Source organism: Scyliorhinus torazame, chromosome 8, assembly GCF_047496885.1.
Source record: "Scyliorhinus torazame isolate Kashiwa2021f chromosome 8, sScyTor2.1, whole genome shotgun sequence".
Lineage (NCBI taxonomy): Eukaryota > Metazoa > Chordata > Chondrichthyes > Carcharhiniformes > Scyliorhinidae > Scyliorhinus > Scyliorhinus torazame.
The window spans coordinates 209,119,869-209,144,713 of NC_092714.1; positions in this window are offsets into that span (position 1 = coordinate 209,119,869).

Below are 24,845 nucleotides of genomic sequence, written 5' to 3' on the forward strand. Positions count from 1 at the left end.
ATTAAGCGTGTCTGTTCCCCCGCAGCTCGATAGTAAACTGGCCTGCGGGGGAGGACTCCGGCTTCTTATACTCCGCCTTCAGGGCGGAGCTAGAGGTCAACGGCCAACCAGGACCCGGGATCTGTCAGCCAATGACATTAGGGCTTCCAGTCCCACATGACCCCTAATACATACTACCACAATCAGGAAACCAGGTTTAATCTCCTCCCGCTTCAATAAAACCTGGAAGTCAGCGAGATGGAGCTTGCTTTCCAACCTACATAGAATCTTTTGCCTGTTTAACCCTGCCAATTGCAACCAACCCAACTCACACACCAATGTTAAAATTCACTGTTGTTTCAGTTGATGTGTACTAATTTAAAAAATAAACCTCCATTATTTTTATCAAGTTAAGACGGTGAAGCACATCAATATATGTAGGTCGGTCCCACAGGGAAAATGTTTCAATTCATTAGTTTAAAGGACAATCCTTCCCCTGTTCCATTCTCTCTCTTCGTCCACTAGCTTTCGCTCCGGGCAGCATGGTGGCAGAGTGGTCAGTACTGCTGCCTCACAGCGCCAGGGACCCAGGTCCAATTCTGGCCTTGGGTAACTGTCTGTGTGGAGTTTGCACATTCTCCCCATGTCTACGTGGGTTTTCTCTGGGTGCTCCGGTTTCCCCCCATAGTCCAAAGATGTGCAGTTGTGGTGGATTGTCCATGATTAATGTGCAGGGTTGTGGGGGGTGGGGCAGGGGAGTGGGCCTCGGTAGAGTGCTCTTATGGAGGGTCGGTATAGACTCGATGCACTGTGGGGATTCTATGGATTCTTTCCTCTGTTACCCTTGTTCTCCAGCCTCCCCTCCCCTCCATGTGCACCCCCACCTCTTCCCCCCCGACCTGTAACCTCCCTCTTCCTTCGTTCACTGCTTCCCTCAATGATCCTCTTTCCCTCCTCTCTTCTATCTTCTTCCCTTCCCTCTCCTCTCACTTCCTTCATTTCCCTTCCTTCGCAAATCCTCTGTTGCCCCAGTTCTCTGCCTTTCCCCCTCACATTCACCCTCATCTTCCCTTCCCATTGTCTCCCCAACTTCTCCTCCTCTGCACCCCTCCTCACATCCCCACTCCCCTCTGCCTCATCTCCTTGCCTCCTTTACTCCCCACTTTTCTCTTTCACTCCCTTTTCCCCGCCCCTCTTCCTCAGTCCATCCCCTCCCCCTCTCTTCATATTTCACCCTCTAAACATTCATCCATACCATCCCCGCCCCCTTTTATCCTCCCACCTATCCTCCCATTTGCCCACCCTTAATCCCTTTCTCCTCCATTTTTCCCAACTCTTTCCCTTCAATTGTTCCCTCCTTTTACCTGTATCTCCCCTAATAAGCAAGCTGTGATTAGGAGCTCAATGTCTGGTGGATCAAACAAGGATAAAAGTGACGCATTGACAACCAACCCAAATAACATCTTTCCAATCACAGAATGTACTCTTGCGATAAATTCATGTCAGCAGACTGTGTATTGTGACTTCTGGCAGCATCATTGAATTGAACGTTAAGTAATCTGTAATAATGCTAAATATTCTCATTTATACTTCCTTTTTTTCGAGATAAGCTTTTAAATTCTATTCATTTTCCCTTTCTACTCCCTGAAAAATGTTTCTAAACTTTTAACAATCTTTGATATTTAATGCAAAAGAGATTTTATTTTTCAATCCAATATAATTAATTTACAGATCCAGTAATTTTCATTGAATAATAGGCCTGGGGATTCGTAATTTCACTGGGTTCCTTTTAATTATTAACTGAAAGTATGTATCAGAACAAAACATCTGGTCCTCTTTAGGTCATATATTCCCTGGCGTGAGGTAATGTATTTGTTGTGCTCTGTTCTGCTTTTCAATCAAAAGCAAAGGTTTCCTTCGATTTAAGGATGGCATCTACTCAGAGTCACTGCTTTCTGGGCCTTCGTGTTACAGTGTGGGACAATTTTCAATCGCAGATCTTTGGACACTAACAATAGAATGTTAAACTAATTTGCTCACCTTCAGTCTGTCATATCTAACTCCACGTTCTGTGTTTCTAGCTGAGCGTGTACTCAGAAGTATAAGATGTAAAACCTCATTTTATTCTCATTGTGCTTTAGTTTCTCCGTCAACATCCCCCACTGGGCCCGAATTCTCCGGCCGTTCACCGGCGGCGGAATTCTCTGGTCCCGTCGGCAGCGCACCCCCGCCTGTGGGTTTCCCAGTGGTGTGGGGTGGTGTCAATGGTAATTCCCATTCTGCCAGCATTCGGCGCGCCGCATTCTTTCGCTGAGAAACACGGCTGGGAGGCCAGAGAATCCCACTCTGATCTCAACAGGAAATCTGGCAGATGGTTCAATTTTTGGGGACGTTCAGATAATAAATTCATGTTTTTGAAAATTGGTTTATTCAAGGTCGCTGTCGCAACAAAGGACTAGAGTGGCTGCATCATCTGCCAATGGGGAATGGACATCTCGAGGGGTGAATGGTATTGGCAGTTTTGTCTTATCTTGAGGTGAAACATGAATCATTCGGAGTTTGGTAGAATGGGCCATTTCAACATTCATTTCTGTGATGTTGCTTGTTCACTGACTCAATCTATCTGGACTAATTCAGCTTCCCTGCACCTTCCCTTTACCCATTTGATACTATTTGATTAGGCCATATCCGAGCAGTCTTTCACTTGATGACCCAGGTAAGGCTTGGCTGATTCAAGTACACATGTCTGAATCACACATGAGGGGCGTCATTCTCCGACCCTCCGCCGGGTCGGAGAATCGCCGGGGGCTGGCGTGAATCCCGCCCCCGCCGGTTGTCGAAGTCTCCGGCACCGGAGATTCGGCGGGGGCGGGAATCGCGCCGCGCCGGTTGGCGGGCCCCCCCGCTCGATTCTCCGGCCCGGATGGGCCGAAGTCCCGCCGATAAATTGCCTGTCCCGCCGGCGTGGATTAAACCACCTTTTGAACGGCGGGACAAGGCGGTGTGGGAGGGCTCTGGGGTCCTGGGGGGGGCACGGAGCGATCTGGCCCCGGGGGGTGCCTCCACGGTGGCCTGGCCCGCGATCGGGGCCCACCGATCCGCGGGCGGGCCTGTGCCGTGGGGGCACTCTTTCCCTTCCGCCTCCGCCACGGTCTCCACCATGGCGGAGGCGGAAGAGACTCCCTCCACTGCGCATGCGTGGGAAACTGTCAGCGGCCGCTGATGCTCCCGCGCATGCGCCGCCCGGGGATGTCATTTCCGCGCCAGCTGGCGGGGCAACAAAGGCCGTTTCGGCCAGCTGGCGGGGCAGAAATTCCTCCGGCGCCGGCCTAGCCCCTCAATGTTGGGGCTCGGCCCCCAAAGATGCGGAGCATTCCGCACCTTTGGGGCGGCGCGATGCCCGTCTGTTTGGCGCCGTTTTGGGCGCCAGTCGGCGGACATCGCGCCGTTTCGGGAGAATTTCGCCCGAGATTCTCACATTTTAGAGCTTAGAATTAGACTTCAAGAGCTCCTGAATGAGGCCAGTAATTTAAGTATTTTCTGTTTTGAAACATTATTCAGTTCAAGAATATTTTGATCCATATTTCAAATGAATTTAATCAAAGAAAAATCAATAGCCCTGCTAATTCTATATCTGGGCACCTGATTTGTTATCTTGTAGGTGTAACATAAGCGGCTTCCTTGTGGTGCACTTGACAAAGGAAGGTTCAGACATGGAGATAACTTCAACACATTTATTAAACTATTTACACTTCTATTACTCGGGTTCGACACTACTGCTAATCCTACTATAGCTACCCAGACTGACTAACCAGTTGCTGCAATCCACGTGGTGGGTGTAATATTGAATCAATCCTGTGTCTGTACTCACTGACTGTCTCCACTGGAAAGAGGCAGATCATGTGTGTGGTGTCCTTTATATATGGGTTGGTGTAATGCCCTCCTGTGGTCGTGTCACCTCTGTGTGTATCGTGAATGTCCATTGCCCATGTCCTATCTACCTTATCTATTGGTTGAGTGTGTGTGTGTGATGTTTTTGGTGCTCCCTCTAGTGTCCAGCTAGCCTACATGCATTTACATTGATGCACATCACCACAGCACCGGCATCTGGTACTTTATAGAATCATATACTGAAACCATACAGAAGACCATTCAGCCCCTCGTGCTATGCCAGTTCTTTGGTTCTCTTGGCATTTCTCGCGGATGTAGACTTTCAGGAAGGTTGTATTTTTCTTTCATCGGTTGCAGGTGGCTAGTCAGGCCAAGTTATGACTGGCAGATTCTCCCACAGTGGGTGCAAGTGAAGGTTTAGTCGCTGCTGGAGACAATTGGATCTATCCTTCTCCTTTTCTCTTTCATGCTGGTGCTTCAGTCAGTCTTAAAGGTGTTTGTCGAATTCCTGTTGTGGCATCTCCAGTCACCACGATCTAGGGGTTGTGCTTCCCACTAGCAATGGTCGATGTGGCAAACAGAGCAACTTGTTCAAGAAGTCCTTGAAATATTTGCATGATGCCCCTCTTTCCTGTTTGCCTGTGGTCAACTCTCTGTACAACATGATCTTGGACAGATGACTGTCGTCCATCTGGGTAACATGACCCACCCAACGCAGTTGACTTGGCAGAAAGATGGCCTCGATACTGGTGATGTTGGCTGCTTCCAAGACTACATTGTTTGTGATGCGATTCTTGAAGATGTTGTGGAGACAATGCTGATGGAGCGATTTACAAGGCGACAGTATGGGACGCACGACCCGATGAAGATGGCCACATAATGCTGAAGAAGATGGTGAATAAGATTGAGGCCTACACATTCCTGCTTCACACCATGGAAGATATAAAGGGAACTCGAGCACCGCTGTTGTGCTTGCCTTGTCCGTACTGCTTTACATGAAACTGCTTCACCGGGGCCAGGAATCTGGGTAGACATCCAAGATTTTCAAGCATTTTCCCAATCCACTTCAGCTCAGTGTCAAATGACTTGGTGAGGTTCTACAAAAATGAGGTGCATGTCTTTGTTTTCCTCGCGACACTTTTCTTCTACTTGTCGAGTACTATGTTTGTGGTACCTCTGTTCGCTTTGAAGCTCCACTGGCTCTCTCGGATGTTTCCTACCACAATGGCAGGTACGAGCCTATTTGGAAGTATTCTGGCCAGCATCTTCCCAGTAATAGAAAGTTGGGTGATCCCAGAGTACTTGGAGCAGTCTGACATTTCTCCCTTGTTTTTGTACAAGGTGATTATAGAATTATAGAATTTACAGTGCAGAAGGTGGCCATTCGGCCCATTGAGTCTGCACCAGCTCTTGGAAAGAGCACCCTGCCCAAGCCCACACCCCCACCCTATAACCCAGTAACCCCACCCAACACTAAGGGCAATTTTGGACACTAAGGGCAATTTATCATGGCCAATCCACCTAACCTGCACATCTTTGGACTGTGGGAGGAAACCGGAGCACCCGGAGGAAACCCACGCACACACGGGGAGGATGTGTAGACTCCGCACAGACAGTGACCCAAGCCGGGAATCGAACCTGGGACCCTGGAGCTGTGAAGCAATTGTGATAACCACTATGCTACCATGCTGCCCAATGATGATAATGACATCATGAATATCCTGCGAAATCCTGCCCTGTTCCTAGGAAGTCATGGAAAACCCATGGAATTTGGTATATAGGGTAGGGCCACCATGCTTCAGGGCTTTGGATATAATTCCATTGACTCCAGGGGCCTGGTTGCTCTTCATCTGGTCAATTGCAGCTGCAGTTTCCACCAGAATTGGGCTCTCATCCAGTCCTTCTTTGACTGGCTGTTGCTGGGCGTGGTTGATGGCAGTATCAAGCTCAGTGCATGGCACAGCTATTAGCTAGAGCTACCAAATTAGTCCCACTCCCTTCCTCTTTCCACATAGCCATGTATTTTATCTCTCAAATGTTTATCCAATTCTCTTTTGTGATATTCTATTGAATCTGCTTCCACCCCCAATTCAGACAATGCATTCCAAATCAGAATTACAAAAGGAAAAATGTTACATCGCGTTATGTTACTTTTACCAAACACCTTAAATCTGTGTTCTCAAGTTGCAGACCTTCTGCAACTGGAAACAGTTTCTCCTTATTGACTTTATTAAAACCATAATTGAAAACAGAATGCTGGAAATTTGAAACAAAAACAGAAAAATCTGGGAATACTCAGCAGGTGAGGCAGCATCTGTGGATAGAGATGTTCCATTTTGAGGAAAGGTGTGGTGTTCAATGGTTTGATTGATCTATGTTTGAGTATGTTAGTTGGCTGTCTGATCTATGTAACTATACGTGATTGTTTAAGCCTGTGGGTAGAACAAGAGAGTTAGGAAAAACAGAAAGCTCCAGTAAGACCTGGGCTCTGTCTGACACCATGTGTATGTATAGAAAATCTTCTAAATTCTAAGATATTTAATGTAATATAAATAAACCTATTGTAACCTTGGAACTAGTATCGTATCTGTATTTTTCTGAAATAAACCAGAAATACAGCAACCCAGTGAATATATAGTAAAAGGTCATTGATCTGATTAACTCTGTTTTTCTCTCTCCATCGATGTGGCATGACCTACTGGGCATTTTGAGAATTTTCTGTTTTTAATAAAATGATTCATGTTTTGAACATCTCTATCAAATCTCCTTTTACCCTCCATTGTTCGAAGTGAACAACCCCAGTCTCTTTAATCTCTTCACTTAACTGAAGTGGTAATATCCTAGAAAGTCTCTCCTGCATCCTTTGCAAGGCCAGGATCTCCTTCCGAAGGTTTAGTGCCCAGACTTGAACATACTATTCCAGCTGACGCCCAACCATGTTTTAGTAAGGTTTAGCATAACTTTCTTGTTTCCTGCATTCTCGTTCTCTATTAATAAAGCCATACATTCCATATGTCTTTTTTCGAGCTTCTTCAACCTGATCTGCCACCTTCAAAGATTGGCGTACGTACAATTTCAGTTCTCTGTGTTCTCACACTCATTTTAAAATTGCACTATTTAGCTTAGAGTGCCTCACACCATTGTTCAAAACAAAATGAACTAATTCACACTTTTCTATGTTAAATATCATCTGCCACGTGTCTGCCCATTTCACCAGTTTGTCTATTTCCTTCTGTGTCAGTTACACTACTCTTCATTGTTTAGTGCAGTTCCATATTTTATGTAATTTGCCAATTTTACAATAATGCCTGGATGCCCAAGTGCAGGTTATCTATGCGTATCAAAAAGAGTAGTAATTCTAATACTTTTTTTTAAGAGTACCCAATTATCTTTTCTCCAATTAAGGGGCTATTTAGCGTGCCCAATCCACCTAACTTGCACATCTTTGGGTTGTGGGGGTGAAACCCATGCAGACAGGGGGAGAATGTGCAAACTCCACATGGGTGATTCTAATACTGATGGTTTGGGACCACCGTTGCATTCTCCAGTCTGAGAAACAACAGTTTGCTGCATTTACCTGCTTTCTATCACTTAGCCAATTTTGTATCCGTGATGCCACTGTCCCTTTAATCCCATGGACTGTAATTTGGCAGTCCGCCTGAGCATGCCCCAGTCCCATGGGCGGTCACCCCCCCCCCCCCCCCCCCCCCGCCCCCCCCCCCCCCAGCCAGCATGGCAGCCCACGGTCGCCTGTTTCTTGATTTTTAAAAGCACAAGTGAACCTCTCTGTCGGGAATTTCCCCCGGTGGAGGCGGAGCATCGCTTGGCCCTGGAGAATACCGGGTCAGGCCTGCTAATGATATGCAAACCGAGTTTACTATACGTGCAGAGTGAAACGCATTGATGCTGCTGTCGCGGCAGCGGAGAATTAGGATTTGGCGTGAACCCAGCGCCTGCTACGATTTCAGAATCAAAACCGATTCTCTGCCCAATCGCCTTTCCAATATCGCCGTTTTCTAGAAGGAATTAGATAGAGCCTGTGGAGCTAAAGGGATCAAAGGATATAGGGAGGAAGTGGGAACAGGATAGTGAGATCAATGATCAGCTACGATCGTAATGAATGGTGGAGCAGATTCGAAGGGCCGAATGGCCTACTCCTGCTTCTATTTTCTACATTTCTATGAATGAGAGCATTGTAATCTGAATGGCTGACTACCCTTTCCACCTTACATTTTTATTAATTGAATGTATCTCAGAGGAGACACAGGGTTGGGAGGGGTCCAGATGCCCCATGCTTCTCTGATCAGGACCTTCACGATTTGGAGGAAGAGGTCCAGAAGAGGAGAACAGTTGTCTACCCTGCTGGCCACCTTAATTCCCCTGCAGAAACCAAGGTGGCTTAGATTCAAATAATGACTGCTGTGGGCCAAACAAGAGGCTCTCAGCGCTTATGGATTCAATGCAGGAAAAGATTCAATGATCTGCTGTGTCCCAGTAAGGTGAGTAACTTGGCTCATCCACACAAAACCCCAAGGGAAGGGTAATTTCTGTCTGGCTGTAGTTAAATGTGAGACATGATACATACCTCTGCCTCAGCACTGAGGTCAGTATGTCTACGCAGCTCCCCTAGGTGTGCACAAGAGCACATATGAATGAGTGCCATGATGCACGCTGTGAAGAGCAATATCGCTCCACGCACTATATTTCAGGCTAACTTAAATTCATGTTGGTGTGGTAGTTGAAAAGGTCAAAGAATACTACAAGGATGGCCTGGCTGTTCCCGAGGACCAAATAGGTAGAGATTGCCAGGGCTGCGAACAGCTGTCGGGTGGTGATGGTGAATCACCGTTAGTAGGTGATAAAGGCGGCATTGAAATCACTTTGGTTCAACAAACAAAGAACAAAGAAATGTACAGCACAGGAACAGGCCCTTCGGCCCTCCAAGCCCGTGCCGACCATGCTGCCCGACTAAACTACAATCTTCTACACTTCCTGGGTCCGTATCCCTCTATTCCCATCCTATTCATGTATTTGTCAAGATGCCCCTTAAATGTCACTATCGTCCCTGCTTCCACCACCTCCTCCGGTAGCGAGTTCCAGGCACCCACTACCCTCTGTGTAAAAAACTTGCCTCGTACATCTACTCTAAACCTTGCCCCTCTCACCTTAAACCTATGCCCCCTAGTAATTGACCCCTCTACCCCGGGGAAAATGCAAATATACCCATGGTGGGTAATGGTGGAGGTCATGCTGTCACTTCACTGACCATAATGGGACATTGACATGAGGAGATGCAATGATGGAGTTGTGTCACAAAGGCATCATGAGTATGGTTAAGGGCAATGGCGTGCATCAGAACGTGCTTTCAAAGTGAGAAGGGCTATATCTGAATAACTCTTTTTGTGTCTACGCAGGTCCCAGCTCTTCTCCATCAACACCCCCCCCCCCCCCCCCCCCGCACTCCAGCTAGATCATTCCTCAGGCAACAAGAGAAGGAAGAGACATCCGAGGAGGAATACATGAAGAGCTTTGTACCCTTAGCAGGACAATAGGACTGTTCTCACAGCAGTTTCTGGAATGGATGACTGCTGCGCACCAGCAGCCACCCCTGACCTGAAGACCAACCCAGGACCATGCAGATCGCTGAAGGGGGTAAAGTTATCAAGAGCTCCTCAGCACCCTTATCTTCCTCCATCTCCCAGCCCGACCACCAGAGCCCTCATCTCCCACACAGTGACCATGGCTGGCCGCATAGAGATGCAGAAGCCACAATCTGAAGGGGGTCCTCAGTGAGTGCTTGCATGACAAAACAGGCCTCTATGCTCCTATCAATTAGACAGAGAGGTGAGCAGCCTGTGTGTACCTCCACTGGTAACATTATCAAGGCATTTCTTAGCAGTAATAATGAGGCTGACATGCTGAGGTTCAACATGCTGTCACAAGGAGGAAGATTGATGGTTGATTAGTGATACTTTGGAGGGCTTCTCCATTCTCTGCTGTATAACATAAAGAATATAGGCCGACAGTCTCATCACTGCTATTCTCCTTTGTATCTTTATCTTGGCCATCCAAACTTGACTTTGAGGGAGGCTCAATGCTCAGACTCCAGGAACAGGTGCTGGACAGCAGGTGCATCTCAAGCATGAATGGCGGGTACAAGGCATTCAACTGCACTGCAGTGTTACACATTGGCCGAGGTGTAGACATCGCAGTTCGAGAGGACATGTATTATACAGGTAATACTAGTCATCTGCTGTGCCCACTACTTTGGCTGCATTTTCATTCCAGGTGTCACACGATGTGTCCTGTTCCATAAGCAGAGGTACATGGAGCCAGGAATGGTGCACGTGGTGCCCACGTCAGATACTGGACCTATGGATGGTGGGCAAATTCTTTCAAAGAGCTGTTGTTACACAGTGATGGGCTCCTCATGTGAGAGATGCCTCATCTGCACGCATGCTACAACATACAGCATGTGTAGGGTTTGAATTTAACATGTGTCACTCTCAGCATTGTGGGCATGGTTTGCTTATGGACAATTTTGCACTGGGGCCCTTCATTTCCAGTCATTGGCTTTAATGTGGGGCGACCTTGGGCTCAATTCACCGAAAGTATTTACAAGTCCAGAATTGGGCGGGTTGGTAGGGTGTTTCTCGGTGACTACAGTGCTGAGAATGACACCGCTATTCAATGGCACTTAACCATTTTTGGGGGGCCTCGAGGAGATTCTCCCCATGGAGGCCACACTAAGGAAGATTAGCTGCACTGGGGAGCTGAGTTCAACAGCAGGACCGGCTCCTTTGAGATTAGGGCGCCATTTTAAAAGGCTGCCCCGATCACTACAGACCCATCTCGTGAGCCCCCCTTCAAGCTCAATTTGGGACTCTCCATGCTCCGCGCCGGACACGACATGGTGGGCAAAGTAGGCCCCAGGTTGTGAATGAGTTATTACCATGTTTGTTTGCAATTTGGTGATGCCTATAGTTGTGATGGTGAGGGTTTCAGCCATAAGGATGTGTATGAGTCCAATCACTTGGTGTTTTTCTCTCCCATATGGGGGCTTGGAAGTTCCTTGAATAATTGTGGAGTCAATGTACAGGTTCGTTAGGTGGAACGGTGTCATCGGGGACTGATTGATGGTAATTGTGAGATCCTTATGTGAAGCGAGTTTGCACAAGGATTCATTTGGTGATGATCCCTTCATGCGGCCCTGGATACATGGCCATGCCTCTCAGCTGCTCTTCCATTGGCAGCCTACTAATTCTCATCCCTTTCAGAATCTTCCAAATAAACAGAGGCTTCCTCCTCCTCATCTTCCTCACCTACCTCCTCCTCAAGAGTTGGAGCTCTGCCAATTACCTTGCACTCATCGATTTGTAGACCTTTTCACTGCACAATGTTGAGCAGCATGCACACCATGACTATTCTTGATACCTTTGCCGAGGCATATTGCAGAACTCTACTTGAATGATTGAGGTATCTAAAACACATCTTTAAAATGTTCATTGGTACTCCTGGTGATGCCATGGCTGCTGTTTTCATTGCATTCTGTCTCTGTTTGTGGACTCCTAAAGGGGCTCATTATCCAGGTTCTTTTCCCTCTCCAAATGGGGCCGCCCTGGCGGTCTGAAGAAACACTCCAAGTTCAACCTGCTCTTGCCATGTCTACTTTGCATATTTCAGGATCCACACTCCTGGGCTAACAAGATCAGAATAGAAGACTGCTGTTGATTTAAATGGCCGGCCGACTCCTAAAACGTGCAGGCATGAAATGCTCCCAGCCCCTATTCCCGCCCACAAGAGAAGTCCTTTGTTCGGGGCGGACTTTTGATTTTCGGGCATTCCGCTAATTTTGCCATCCTGGAGAGGCTGTCCATCAAGGTGGAAATCTGGGCCATTGTTTCTGAAAGTCTCACCAGCACTCACATGAGCCTGACCGGACTGCAGTTGTTGAGTTTATCCCTTTCTCCCCTTGTAAACACAAATGTAGCATTTGCAATCTTCCAATCCTCAGTGTCGTGTTCATACCCAAGGAAGATTGTGCCCAGAGCCTCAGCTGTTTTCACCTATCCCTCCCTCAGTACCCTTTGTGCGTCCCATCCAGACTGGGTGACCTTTTTACTTTGAGGATTGTCAACTTTTCAAGTACCTGCTTCTTATCTTTATTTTCATTCAATCCAAAATCACCATCACCTCTGCCTTTGCTGCTATGTTGACAGCATTATCTTCTTTACTGAAGACTGAAGACAAATGTCCTGTATCGTCACAAGAATATCTCCATTTTTTGTCACTAATTTGAACCACCCTTCCTTTGATTACCCTTACCTTTTATGAGTTTTGTGATGATATGTGTGTATTTTTATATACTTTTTTGTTCATCTACGTATTCTGTGTAGGGAAGGAAAGTTTTGGCTATGTGTGCCCAGTGTAATCAAAGGAGAGGTTTTTGGAGTCAAATTGTGGACTTTAAGAGATGAAAGAGTAAATGCGTTACCTCTTTGCATTTGTAATGAGGCCTTGTGGTGGGTTTTAATTTGAGTGTAAATAGAGTAGGTTTGAAATTTACATTTGGGGTTAAGTGTGAAATTGATGTGTAGCTATTGCATTTCAAATGTAAGAGAATATTTGCATTTTACGAGAGATTCATGAGTAAACAGGGGCAGACATTTTAAATTTTATTGACCCAAAATAGAGGTCATATGGGAACATGAAAGTTTTTAATATGGGGGAAACATAAGTTTAAAGGAATTTGTGAAGACAATGGAGAACAAAGATGAAAGGGAAAGAAACAAATATTTCTGAGCACAGCTGTGGGGGATGTCTCATTGAAGGCCTGCCATTTTGTTTGGGCTATGGAAGGTTTTTTAACTGAATAAAATAACCCAGCCTTAGGCTAGAAGGATATTCGTCCTGTGAAGCAGTTTGTTTGAATCTGTCTTCGGAAAATCATACAAACCTGTTTTGGTCCTGGGAAGTCGTGGATTGTGCTTCTGTTTGCAGTGAACAGAAATTTCTTGATTAGAGGAATATTTCCCGGATTTTCCAGTTAAGAATCTACTAAAACAGTTACCAAAAAGAAAGTTTAATTGCGTATCTTTGGTGAAATCGTTTGGGGATTTTCTTGTAAGATCTTTTCTAACTGTGGCCACAATTTAATGGCCCCGTTTGGCTTGAGTGGGAGTGCGACGTGGCCATTACATCGCGGGAGAGGCCAAAATCGAGAAGTGCGCCGTCCGCCGGTCGATTTGTGATCGAACCGGCCCGCTCCCGTTGGGAAATCAGGATCCTGCCATAGCATGGCGAGAAACCAATAATTACCACTTAAGGTCAATCACCATACAATTAACAGGAGTGACCCCCTATCTAATGGCCTCCCCAGCAAGTGGTCACATGGGCGTCGATCAGTATTCCGTTTTAAAAACGTGAAGCTGGAGGAATGGCTGCTGCGGGGACCCAAGAAGGTGAGAGGACATCTTCGCTCCCAGGCAATGAACCTGGGGACACTGGGGTTGCTGTCCCAGTGCTTGGGGGTTGGAGGAAGAGCCCTCAGGGGGGCCAGTCTTGGTTGGGGTGGGCCACCATTGGTGGGGGGGGGGGGGGGCATGGGCTGAAAGAGGTGAGTGTCTCAGTGCTCGTGGGTCTGCCATGCCACCCCCTGGATCAGGTGTGCCCATTACAGAGACAATCCCAGCCCATACCTGTCTGTCCCACCTACCATCCATTTAAAAAAAAAAGTATTTTGTTACAAACATGTATCAAAACAGGTTATAACACATAAACACCCTGGGAAACAAATTTCCCAGCAATCAACTATACAGTCTGTCCACATTTTTCTCCCTTTTTCACCGTGTCCCCCCCCCCCCCCCCCGTCTCCCCCCACCCCTCACCTGCGATGAACAGCTCCTCAAACACGGTCACAAACATCCCCCACCTTTTCTCAAACCCTTCTGCACAGCCCCTTAACTCATACTTTATCTTCTCCACCCTCAGAAAGTCATACAGGTCACCCAACCAAACCGCTACTCCCAGTGGTGATGCCGACCGCCACTCCAGTAAAATTTGCCGCCGTGCAATCAGAGAGGCGAAGGCCACGACATCGGCCTTCCTCCTCTCCATGAGCTCCAGCTTCTCTGAAACCCCAAATATTGCCCCCAAAGGGTCCGCGTACACCTCCTCCTCCACTATCCTGGCTAAGACCCAATTTTTCGCAACCTCAAAACATGTGCGTGTGATTTGCTGGCCCCCACCCACACCTCTCTTACTCAGCTGCTACCCCCTAAAAAAACCCACTCATTCTCGCCCGAGTCATATGCACCCTGTGCACCACCTTAAACTGTATCAGGCTCATCCTTGAACAGGAGGAGGTCCCGTTTACCCTATGCAGTGCCTCACTCTAAACTCCCCAATTGATCTCCCCTCCCAACTCCGCTTCCCATTTCTCCTTGATCTTCACCACCTGCTCGCCTCTCTGCTGCCCCAGCCACTTGTATATATCACCAATTCTCCCCTCCCCTTCCACATCCAGAAGCAGCAGCTGCTCCAGCAGAGTGTATCCCAGCAACCTAGGGAAACACCTCCAGACTTTTTGCGCAGTCCCTAACCTGCAGATACCCCCATGATTCTTGCACAGTGGCGTTAGCACCAACATCCTTTCCAGCCTAAAATGTCTCCTCAACTGATTCCATATCCGCACTGTAGACTGCACCACTGGGCTTCCTGAATACCTACTTGGAGCCATTGGCAATGCTGCCGTCACCATAGCCCTCAAACTAGACCCCTTACAAGATTCCTCCTCCATCCTAACCCACTCTACCCCTTCTCCTTCCCACCATCACTGCACCTTATCCACATTCGCGGCCCAATAATAATGAAGCAGGTTTGCTAACGCCAAACCCCCCTGCCGCCTCTGCCTCTGTAGCAGGGTCCTCCCGACCCTCGGCACCTTCCCCGCCCATACTGCGCACAGGGCTAAACAGCTGGCTTGTAGTGCGAACAATGCCAGCAGCGCGGGTTCAATTCCCGTACCAGCCTCCCCGAACAGGCGCCGGAATGTGGTGACTAGGGGCTTTTCGCAGTAACTTCATTGAAGCCTACTTGTGACAATAAGCGATTATTATTATTATATAAAGTCTGAAATTATTGTGTCCAATTTGCGAAAAAAGGCCTTTGGTATAAAGATCGGGAGAGCCTGAAAAATAAACAAGAACCTCGGCAAATATTCATTTTCACCACTTGGACTTTCCCGCCAACGTTCCGTGCAGTGTAGCCCATCTCTCAAGATCCTCCCTGGCTTCCTCCACCAGCTTCGTTAAGTTCCACTTATGGAGTCCCGTCCGTTCCTTAGCTACCTGAATCCCCAAATATCTAAGCCTATCCCTCGCTACCGTAAGTGGCATCCCCCCTAAATTAGCCCGCTGTGCCAGCTCATTCACTTGGAAAACCTCGCTTTTCCCTACATTCAATTTATACCCGAGAACCCCTCAAATCTCCCCAACAGGCCCATAATCATTCCCATACTCTCCAGCGGATCCAAAACATACAGCAATGGGTCATCGGCATAGAACGACACCTGATGCTCCCTCTGTCCCCTCAAAATCCCCTGCCACTCCTCCAACCCACTGAGAGCCATCACCAACAGCTCTATGGCCAGCACAAACAGTAACTGTGACAATGGACACCCCTGCCTCGTACACCTGTGTAAGTCAAAGCTCCGTGAACTCGCTCCCAACATTCTCCCACTCGCTTTTGGTACCACATGCAGCACCCATGCTGCAAATCTCAGCCCAAACCCAAGCCTTCCCAAAACCTCGAACAAGTACCGCCACTCCACCCGAGCAAATGCCTTCTCCGCGTCCATGGACACCACCACCTCCGGTACCAGAGCCTCCAACAGATTCATCACTACATTCAACAGCCATCTTATATTACTCGTGAGCTGCCTGCCCTTCACGAAGACTGTTTGATCTTCTGCAACCAGCCCCGGGACACGATCTTCCATCTTCCCCACTAACAACTTAGCCAATACTTTCGCATCCTATATGACCCACATTCCAAAGGGTCCTTCCCCTTTTTCTGGATTAGCGCGATTACTGTCTGCATTATTGTCTCCGGCAGCTCCAACTTCTCCAGTGCTTCATTAAACGCCCCCAACAGATGTGGTGCCAGGTCAGTCGCAAATACGTTTTAAAATTCCGGCGGATACCCATCTGGCCCTGGGGCCTTCCTCGACTACATACCCCTGATACTATCCAGCACCACCCTCAGACCCAGGGACTCCTTCAATGCCTGCCTCTTTGCTTCCTCCACCTGGGGAAATTGCAGCTCGTCCAGAAACCGCCCCATGTCCCCTCCTCTCCGTCCTGGGTCCGCCTCGTACAGTCCCTGGTAGTACTCCCTAAATGCTTTGTTTATCCTCCCCGGCTCTGACACCACATTTCCAGCCCCAGCACCAACAATCCACAACTATCACTGAGCGTGGAGGCCTCTGGCCACACGGCTGAAGGCTTTTGTTCATAGGGAATTGGAAATCGTAGTTAAGTGATTTCAGAGCTCCCAAGTGGATTCAAAGTGGGTATGCCATGTGGCATATGGCAGTCACTGTGTCTGAGCACTGCAGGTGCAACACCATGGACACAGCAGCCAACACCTGAACACCCAGGGGCCCCAGCACCGGGGACATTTCCGCAACCAGAGGGTGGCTGTGTGCATCGGTGAGGGCACCAGCACCTGGTACAGGTAATGTTATGTGCGGATGTCTGGGGTACAGGGTCTGGGATCCAGTGCCCAGGCCTTCCGCTGCGACCAGGGGCACGTGGGCAGGGTGGGCTGGATAGTAGAGGATGTGGGTGGAGGGTAGGGGTGGGGTGGGAGGGGGGAGCAATGGTGGAATGGAGGGTCCCGGGGTGGAAGACATCGCTGGTTGTCAGTCTCACACCCTCTCCAATTCCTTACAGATATTTCACAGGATGGAAGATATCTTCGACCCCTCGAGTGCAACTTTTTTAAAAGCTGTACATAGGTGTCCCCCAACTGCCCCGGCCCCCGATAGCGTCTCGATCTTTTGCTCCACTGAGGAGTTCCAGAAGGTGGCGCTCCCGAGTGTACAAAATGGGGCTATATGCGGCCTCGGCTGCGCATTCCCCATTGAGGCCCCTTATCAAACGCAAGTCGCGTTTTGTATCTTGTGTCTCTCGGTGCTGCGAGCGCCGGGTATCATGCGATTAAACGCGCTTGCTAGGGGGTTTGTTCTCATTTAGTTAATTGCGCCCATTGTTCTGGATAAATCAAGGAAAGAACTAAACTCTCTCAGGGCGTCTTATTACATAGGCTCACTTTGACTGAGAGAAATTTTAATAATTGCTACAACCTGCATCTCTTCCCAACAATTTTCTCCAGTTTCCTGAAAGTGATGATTCATGCTGAGCTATGCTTTCACAGGCATGGATAGCGTTCAAATACCATAAACAAGTGACCATTATTCCTGTTTTACTTTGAACTTAATCATAGAGCTTGATCAGGCTGACTGTTTAAGCCACAATCTGTCATTGCCCAGTGTCCACATGTACACGAATTCCAGTAGGAATCATTGGATATGATCAGGAGGAAGAGAGAGAGAGGGGGACTGTTGCTATTTATTTCTCTCTTTATTTGGCTCTGAATATGGCGGTCAATATGGTCGCCTTCCTTAATTCTAATTACGTTTTGCTCTAGAGCCGCCAGGTATTTTTCGATGCCATCACAAGGTTCAAACCGAATACTGATCAATGACTCGATACACCAGTTAGTTAGTTCAAAGTCAATGCTTATTTATTTACACACACAGTTAAATATACTCATGCACGAAACTCTACAGACTAAACTATCACTACTGCTAAAGCCTATACTTAGCTTCGGGTGCCCACTCAGTCAGAGGAGCAATGGCCATTGTTCGGTTCTGAGGCTGCTGGGGTCAAACTGGCACAGGGGAACAGCTGAGGTCGTCTGTCTGGTAGCGTGCATTGACCTTGGACTTACTTGTTTCTGGTGCAGCTGGTGGACAGGTCTCTCCTCGGTGAGAGCTGGGTCCAAGAGAACGATTCTCTCTTGGGGGATCCTTCTTATACCCAAAGGGGGCTTCGCGCGCTTTTGGGCGGGCCTTGAACTTGGCCCCAATTGATTGGACCGCTTCTCGATCATTCTTATCGATTTCCTCCAATAAAGGGGTGGCCGTTGGCCTGCTTTGTTCTGGTCTCCTCTGGCGCCGGGGTGCCTGCCTTAGTATCGGTTACTCAAATGTTACTCTTTTGTTCCCGGAGATGGGCCATTAGTATGCTAATGGGTTTGCAGTTTTGGTCTTGTCTGGGAGCTGCGGCTCCAATAAACTGAAAAGCTCTGAACCTGCTTGTTTTCTCAGTATTGTCCATTTTCCCTGCAATCTTTGCAAAGTGTCCATTTTGTAATCGGGAAGTGACCATCCCAGGTGGCTACACATCCTCCTTGTGATCCTCAACTCGAAGCGCGAAGGATCACATTACCACGTTGTCTTCGTTCTCTGAACAAGCGGGGCACCCATAAGCACTTTACGGGCTCTACACTGCCCTATCCTATGAATCGCAATTTTTACCTAAAATCATCTTACATACATACGTCATTATGCAACTCTACGGGGCGCTATGACATTCAGGCATGCATTACAAAATAAAAAAACTGGAACCTCTAACTATCCTCAATAAACTATCCTCACTCAAACAATCAAAGATAATCTACAACACTTTAAACTGTACAAAAAGCAGCAACACAAGTTTCTCGGGCTTGGCAGTCAAGCACAGAGGTTCACATTTCTTTATTGAACGAACAAATCACACACAAAGAAAAACGGATGCACTTTAATTCATTTCAAGGGATTGGGGGTTTGGTGGAGTCCGAAAATAGGGGACCTAAACATGCATACCGGGGTGCGAGAGCGGGAGGCTCTCCTTCGCCATTTCCTGAGTCTAAGTGTCTGCATGATACTGCAGAGTATCGCCAGTACAAAGAGTGCTTCTATGATGTAAGATAGTGACTCCCAGGTGATAAACGTGTCACACCAGGTCGGGGTGTCGGTAATTGTCTCGGGGTTAACTATCTCGGGGTTAACTATCTCTGGGTACAGTGTATGGCAGGGGTGGGAATCATTCACGGCCTGTGTGGTAGGGGTCAGGGGAGTAGCGTCCGTGCGCAACTGAAGGGATCCCGCTAAATTCCAGGTGAAAAGCATGAAGGTTGTCTTCATCTTTCCTTTTGTCGGTCTTCTTCTTTTTCTTCCTCTGGGGTTCCTGAGGTTCCGGAGTTCTATGGACACAACCATAATATCTGTTATTATCTTGCTTAAGATCTTGTATGTCTGTCTGTCCTTTATTGCCAATTACCCATTATGATTGGTCACCATCTGTGACTCCCTCATTTAAAAAAAATTTTGAAAGAAAATATTTGGACAAGACATCCGAGGAAATATTGACATATTGCGAGCCATCTCGCAGCCTGTGCGATCTACCATCCTAGTGTTTGAGGATGTAAATAGCATACAGGCGTAACCTAAAGGTCGCCAGAAACAAACAAGAATTTTGAACTGAAAGTGCCAAAATGGGGTGTGTATGGGCCGCGGCGGGTAAGAAATGGGTGGGATCCCCGGGTAGGACGGTGATCAGTGCCGTATGTGCTCTACCCAAGCGTAGCTGACCAGAGGGGGGGTCCTCAGGCAGGGCGGGGACCAGTGCCGTTTCTCCACTGCCTGAGCGACCGGCAAGAATGGGTAAGAATGTGGTCGTCGTGGGGGGCTGCCTCTCGTGATCGAATCAGAAGAGTAGCTATGAGTGGTGTCTGCCGACAAACTAGTTCCTCTGAACGGTTTGTCTATTGACAAACTTGTTCCATTAACTGGCAGTTGGCGTTAAAAGAGTGGTGGCGTGGGGCCATGAAAACTTTTGAATTCACAACAACATTTAACATGTACATTAAACGAACAAACATACGACAAACATGGTTCAGGTTCCATCAGAAAGGACACCAGAAATCACATTTGGCTTGGGGTGTAACTAGCATATGGAGTCAGTGTAGTGTGACCAAAGAAGGGAGTAAGGAGGAAAGAACCAAAAATGAAGGGGCATTGCTGAGGTGTCCCTGCCATGAGAAGTGGTGGGTAAGCGCTCACAGTTTGCATGGGGCAGCTGGGACCTTGTAGCTGCTGTGGGTGGTGTTCTCCTTCATATCTGGGGGCTAGACTAGCTGATGGGGGTCTCCTGCAATCTCGGGCGAAGTGTCCTGACTGCCCACAGTTGTAACATGACCCCTGGGGCACGTAAGGTGGAGCAGGTTCTGTGGGGTATTGCTCCCTTGGGTATGGTTCCACGGGTGGGGGGTTGGAGCTGTTGGTGTCGTTGCTTGTTCGGGGGGCATTTGTGGGATGATTCCGTTGCTGTTTCAGGGGGGCTTGACATTCTCGTGCGTAATGTCCTAACTGTCCGCAATTATAACACTCCTGGGATTTGGTGTGCTGTGGGCTGTTTCTTCCCTCATTTATCCATGCAGGGTTCTGGTGTGTCCTAACTGGATGCATATTCGCATCTGCCTGCTCTTCCTCTGCTTTATCATAAGCTGTTTTACCTTGGACGGATCGTTCCCAAGTGCGGGACAATCTCTTTAAAACCCATTTCTCGTTGCGGGCCTCGTCTGAGGGGTCGTAATTTGCGCAAGCTCTCTGTCCTGCCTCTGTCACATGAGAGACTAGGATTCAAGTCCATTTGGCCATATTATCAGCGGACAAATGGGCACGGGCTAACTCTCCAAATACTGCTGTGAAATGTATCCACAAGCGTCCAGCAAACGCTGTGGGGTGCTCTGTTTTCTTTTGCCTACACTTGTTTAGGCCTTCTACGGGGTCTCCTCTGTTATAGCCAATCGCATCCAGGATCGCTGTGTGCATTTCTTGGAGTGTGCCTCCTCCTACATTCTGTGGGCCGGGAAGCTGCTGCACGACTGAAGGGTCGAGGCTTAAAACTGTGAGCTTCACTTGCTCCTTTTCGTCCAGGCAGTACATGGCAGCCTGCTGTTTAACTCTAGCAAAACACTGGTGGGGGTCTGATGTGGGAAGGAATGGTATAATTTTTTCACACGCGTCCCGTAATTGGGACACGGTTAACGGGGTTGTATATAGGAAATCTGTGTTTCCTTCTGCTGCAGCCCTGCGGTGTGTGGTTACAGGGTTCATGGGGGTGTGTTCTGCCTGTTCAGTCGGGGGTTGGGGTGCTTTTCTTTTCTGTGGTTTGTCTTGCGTACATGTCCCATGTACGTATCTGTGGGCAGTTTCATTTAACTCCTGCCAATCGGGGCCGTTTTCCTGGTCTAACTGATGTCCAAACGTACTTTGAAACCCATTCTGGACAGAAAGCAGAGATTGCAATTCTGCAATTTGCTTCCGGCACTTTGCGTGATCTACTGAGCTCTGCCTTTGTTCCGTCGTGGAAGTATGGAGTGCTCGTAGGGCTGCTTTCAAATCATTGCACTGCTTCTGCAATTTCTCTACCTGTTGCTCGGTTTCTTGTCTTACTAAGACCGCACGTTGCATGTCCTGGTAGGCCTTATCATACTGGGTCTGAAAACTACTCAAATGGGTGAGACAAGACTGGTGTGCCCACTTGGCATCATCCATCTCTCTGTCCCTCGCTGCTAACTATTCTCTCAAATCTTTATTTTCTTTCTCAAACTCGCTCACATCTCCCTCACTATTTCTGTCTCTCTCCTCTATCTCTCTACGGAGCGTCCTAACGACCTCCTCTGTGCCTCGCAATTGTGCCAAGCAGAACACGATTGCCATCGGCTTGCGAGCTTTCCCTAAGCTCTTCTTGTGGATCTCTGATAGGTTCTCCCACCAAGTATGTCCTACTCTCCCGGGACCTGTTTCATCATTCGCACAGAATTCGTTGCAAAGGGGCCATCCTTTCCCTTTGAGGTACTTTCTGATTTCCTCTTCCCAGACGGGACACTGTCCTACTCTACTGGTCACTGCGACCTCGAATTCTTGGGGGTTCATAAGGCGTTCCATTGCCTTCATTGCCATTTTCTCTATCTGGGTTCTCTACTGAATTTGGAACAGGGGGTGATAAAGTGGTGATGTAAACACGGGTACGGCTTATGCTATTTTCTGGCCTACAAAACTCCCGACAGTTTTACGCAACAATATCTCTCAGGTTTACCTTATATCCATGTTAGTACGCATGCATTAACACACTTCCAAATCTCGGAGGTTTGATTAGTATCGTTCTCACACATTGTGGTTTTTCTGTTTCCAATTAGATTCCAATTCAAATTTGGGTTCTCTCGGAGTGACTAGGCCACTTCTCGGTCGAGTCCCGTCAGAGGTCGGCAGTAAATGTTTTGTTGGGTGGGGTTGCTGGGTTGTGGGGATAGGGTGGAGGTGTTGACCTTGGGTAGGGTGCTCTTTCCGGGAGCTGGTGCAGACTCGATGGGCCGGGTGGCCTCCTTCTGCACTGTAAATTCTATGATAATCTATGATAAATGTTGCTATTTGTTTCTCTCTTTATTTGGCTCTGAATATGGCAGTCAATATGGTCGCCTTCCTTAATTCTAATTACGTTTTGCTCTAGAGTCGCCAGGAATCTTTCGATACCATCACAAGGTTCAAACCGAATACTGATCAATGACTCGATACACCAGTTAGTTAGTTCAAAGTCAAATGCGTATGTTTTTACATACACAGTTAAATATACTCATGCACGAAACTCTACGACTAAACTATCACTACTGCTAAAGCCTATACTTAGCTTCGGGCGCCCACTCAGTCAGAGGAACAATGGCCATTGTTCGGTTCTGAGGCTGCTGGGGTCGAACTGGTACAGGGGGACAGCTAAGGTCGTCTGTCGGTAGCGTGCGTTGACCTTGGACTTACTTGCTTCTGGTGCAGCTGGTGGACAGGTCTCTCCTCGGTGAGAGCCGGGTCCAAGAGAACGATTCTCTCTTGGGGGATCCTTCTTATACCCAAAGGGGGCTTCGCACGCTTTTGGACGGGCCTTGAACTTGGCCCCAATTAATTGGGCTGTTTCTCGATCGTTCCTATCAATTTCCTCCAATAAAGGGGTGGGTGCCCTGATGGCTGGGCATGTCCTAGGTGGCCGTTGGCCTGCTATGTTCTGGTCTCCTCTGGCGCTGGGGTGTCTGCCATAGTATCGGTTACTCTTTTGTTCCCGGAGATGGGCCATTAGTATGCTAATGGGTTTGCAGTTTTGGTCTTGTCTGGGAGCTGTGGCTCCAATATGCAGACAAACCCTGAACCTGCTTGTTTTCTCTGTATTGTCCATTTTCCCTGCAATCTTTGCAAAGTGTCCATTTTGTAATCGGGAAGTGGCCATCCCAGATGACTACAGGACAAAATTTAAAAATAAGAGGTCTCCCAATTTAGAGGTGAGGAGAAATTTCTTCTCTCAGAGGGTCATTAGTCTTTGCAATTCTCTTCCACAGATAGAAGTGAAGGCTGGGTCATTGAGCATATTCAAGGCAGAATTAGATTAGTTTTTGACTGACAAGGGAATCAAGAGTTTTGGAGGGCAGGGAGGAAATTGGAGTTATGGACACAATTAAGTCAGCCAGGATGGGGGCGGCACGTGGCACAGTGGCTAGCACTGCAGCCTACGATGCTGAGGTCCCGGGTTCGAATCCTGGCCCTGGATCACTATCCGTGTGAAGTTTGCACATTCTCCCTGTGTCTGTGTAGGTTTCACCCCCACAACCCAAAGATGTGCAAGGTAGGTGGATTGGCCATGCTAAATTGCCCCTTAATTGGAAAAAAATAATTGGGTACTCTAAATTTATTTTTAAAAAGTCAGCCATGACCACATTGAATGGGGCAGCAGACTCAATAGACCAAATGTACCACTCTTGCTCCTATGACTTACAATCGAATAATCAACTGAATTAATTGTCCTCATTTTATTGAAAAACAAAATTATATTCATAAAGTATTTAGCATATGTGAATATAACCCAAAAAGCATCTTTATCGGGCATAAAATCAATTTAAAGGCAAGCTGAGGTACATCATTCCAAGTTGCACTTGCATTGATTACTTCAATTATTACACCTTAGGAGGTCATTCATTTGCCTCTAGCATTGTATCATACCTTTAGTATTGGTATGCGTCGCTAGTTAAATGCGCGTTAACTGGCGCGGCATGGCGGCAAAGTGATTAGCACTGCTGCCTACGGTGCTGAGGACCCGGGTTCAAACCCGGTCCCGGGTCACTGACTGTGTGGAGTTCGTACATTCTCCCCGTGTCTGTGTGGGTCTCCAACACACAAACATGTGCAGGTTAGGTAGATTGGCCACGCTAAATTGCCCCTTAATTGAACAAAAGCAATTGGGTACACTAAACCTATTTTTAAAAATGCGACAACCATTCCATTCTTCTCATTCCCAACTGAGTGATTGTTATCTGCTGTGTGTAGCCAAGAGCACAAGTTAATATAAAAAGATGTCAATCAACTTGTTGCTATGCTACATTTAATGAGTAAATCATTGTTCCTCCCTCTGTAAATAATTCAAATATTTCCACTGCCGAGGAAAGCATAAACGCTTCATCATACATTAAATTTATTTAAACCTAAAGTATGATAGAAAGCATAAATATCTTTGGGCAATCGCACTGAAAACGAACAACAGAAAATTTTCTCTTTCATCCATTAAGAATGATCTTGATGCTTGTGATATCTGAATAAACTGGGGAACAGATGGGCAATTTGGCTATATAAAAGAAGTCCAGAAAAACCTGCCAATGCAAAAAAAAGACAGGAAATGTTGCAAATACACAGCTCACCCAGCCTGGAAAGATAAAAGGCAAGTTACTGATGCTTTGGTGTATTCATTCTCAGAATTGGAAATTAAAAGGTAAACATGCAGTTTAGTTTGATTACAAAAATGGAGTTAAAGAGAGGGTGGGGAAGGAGGAAG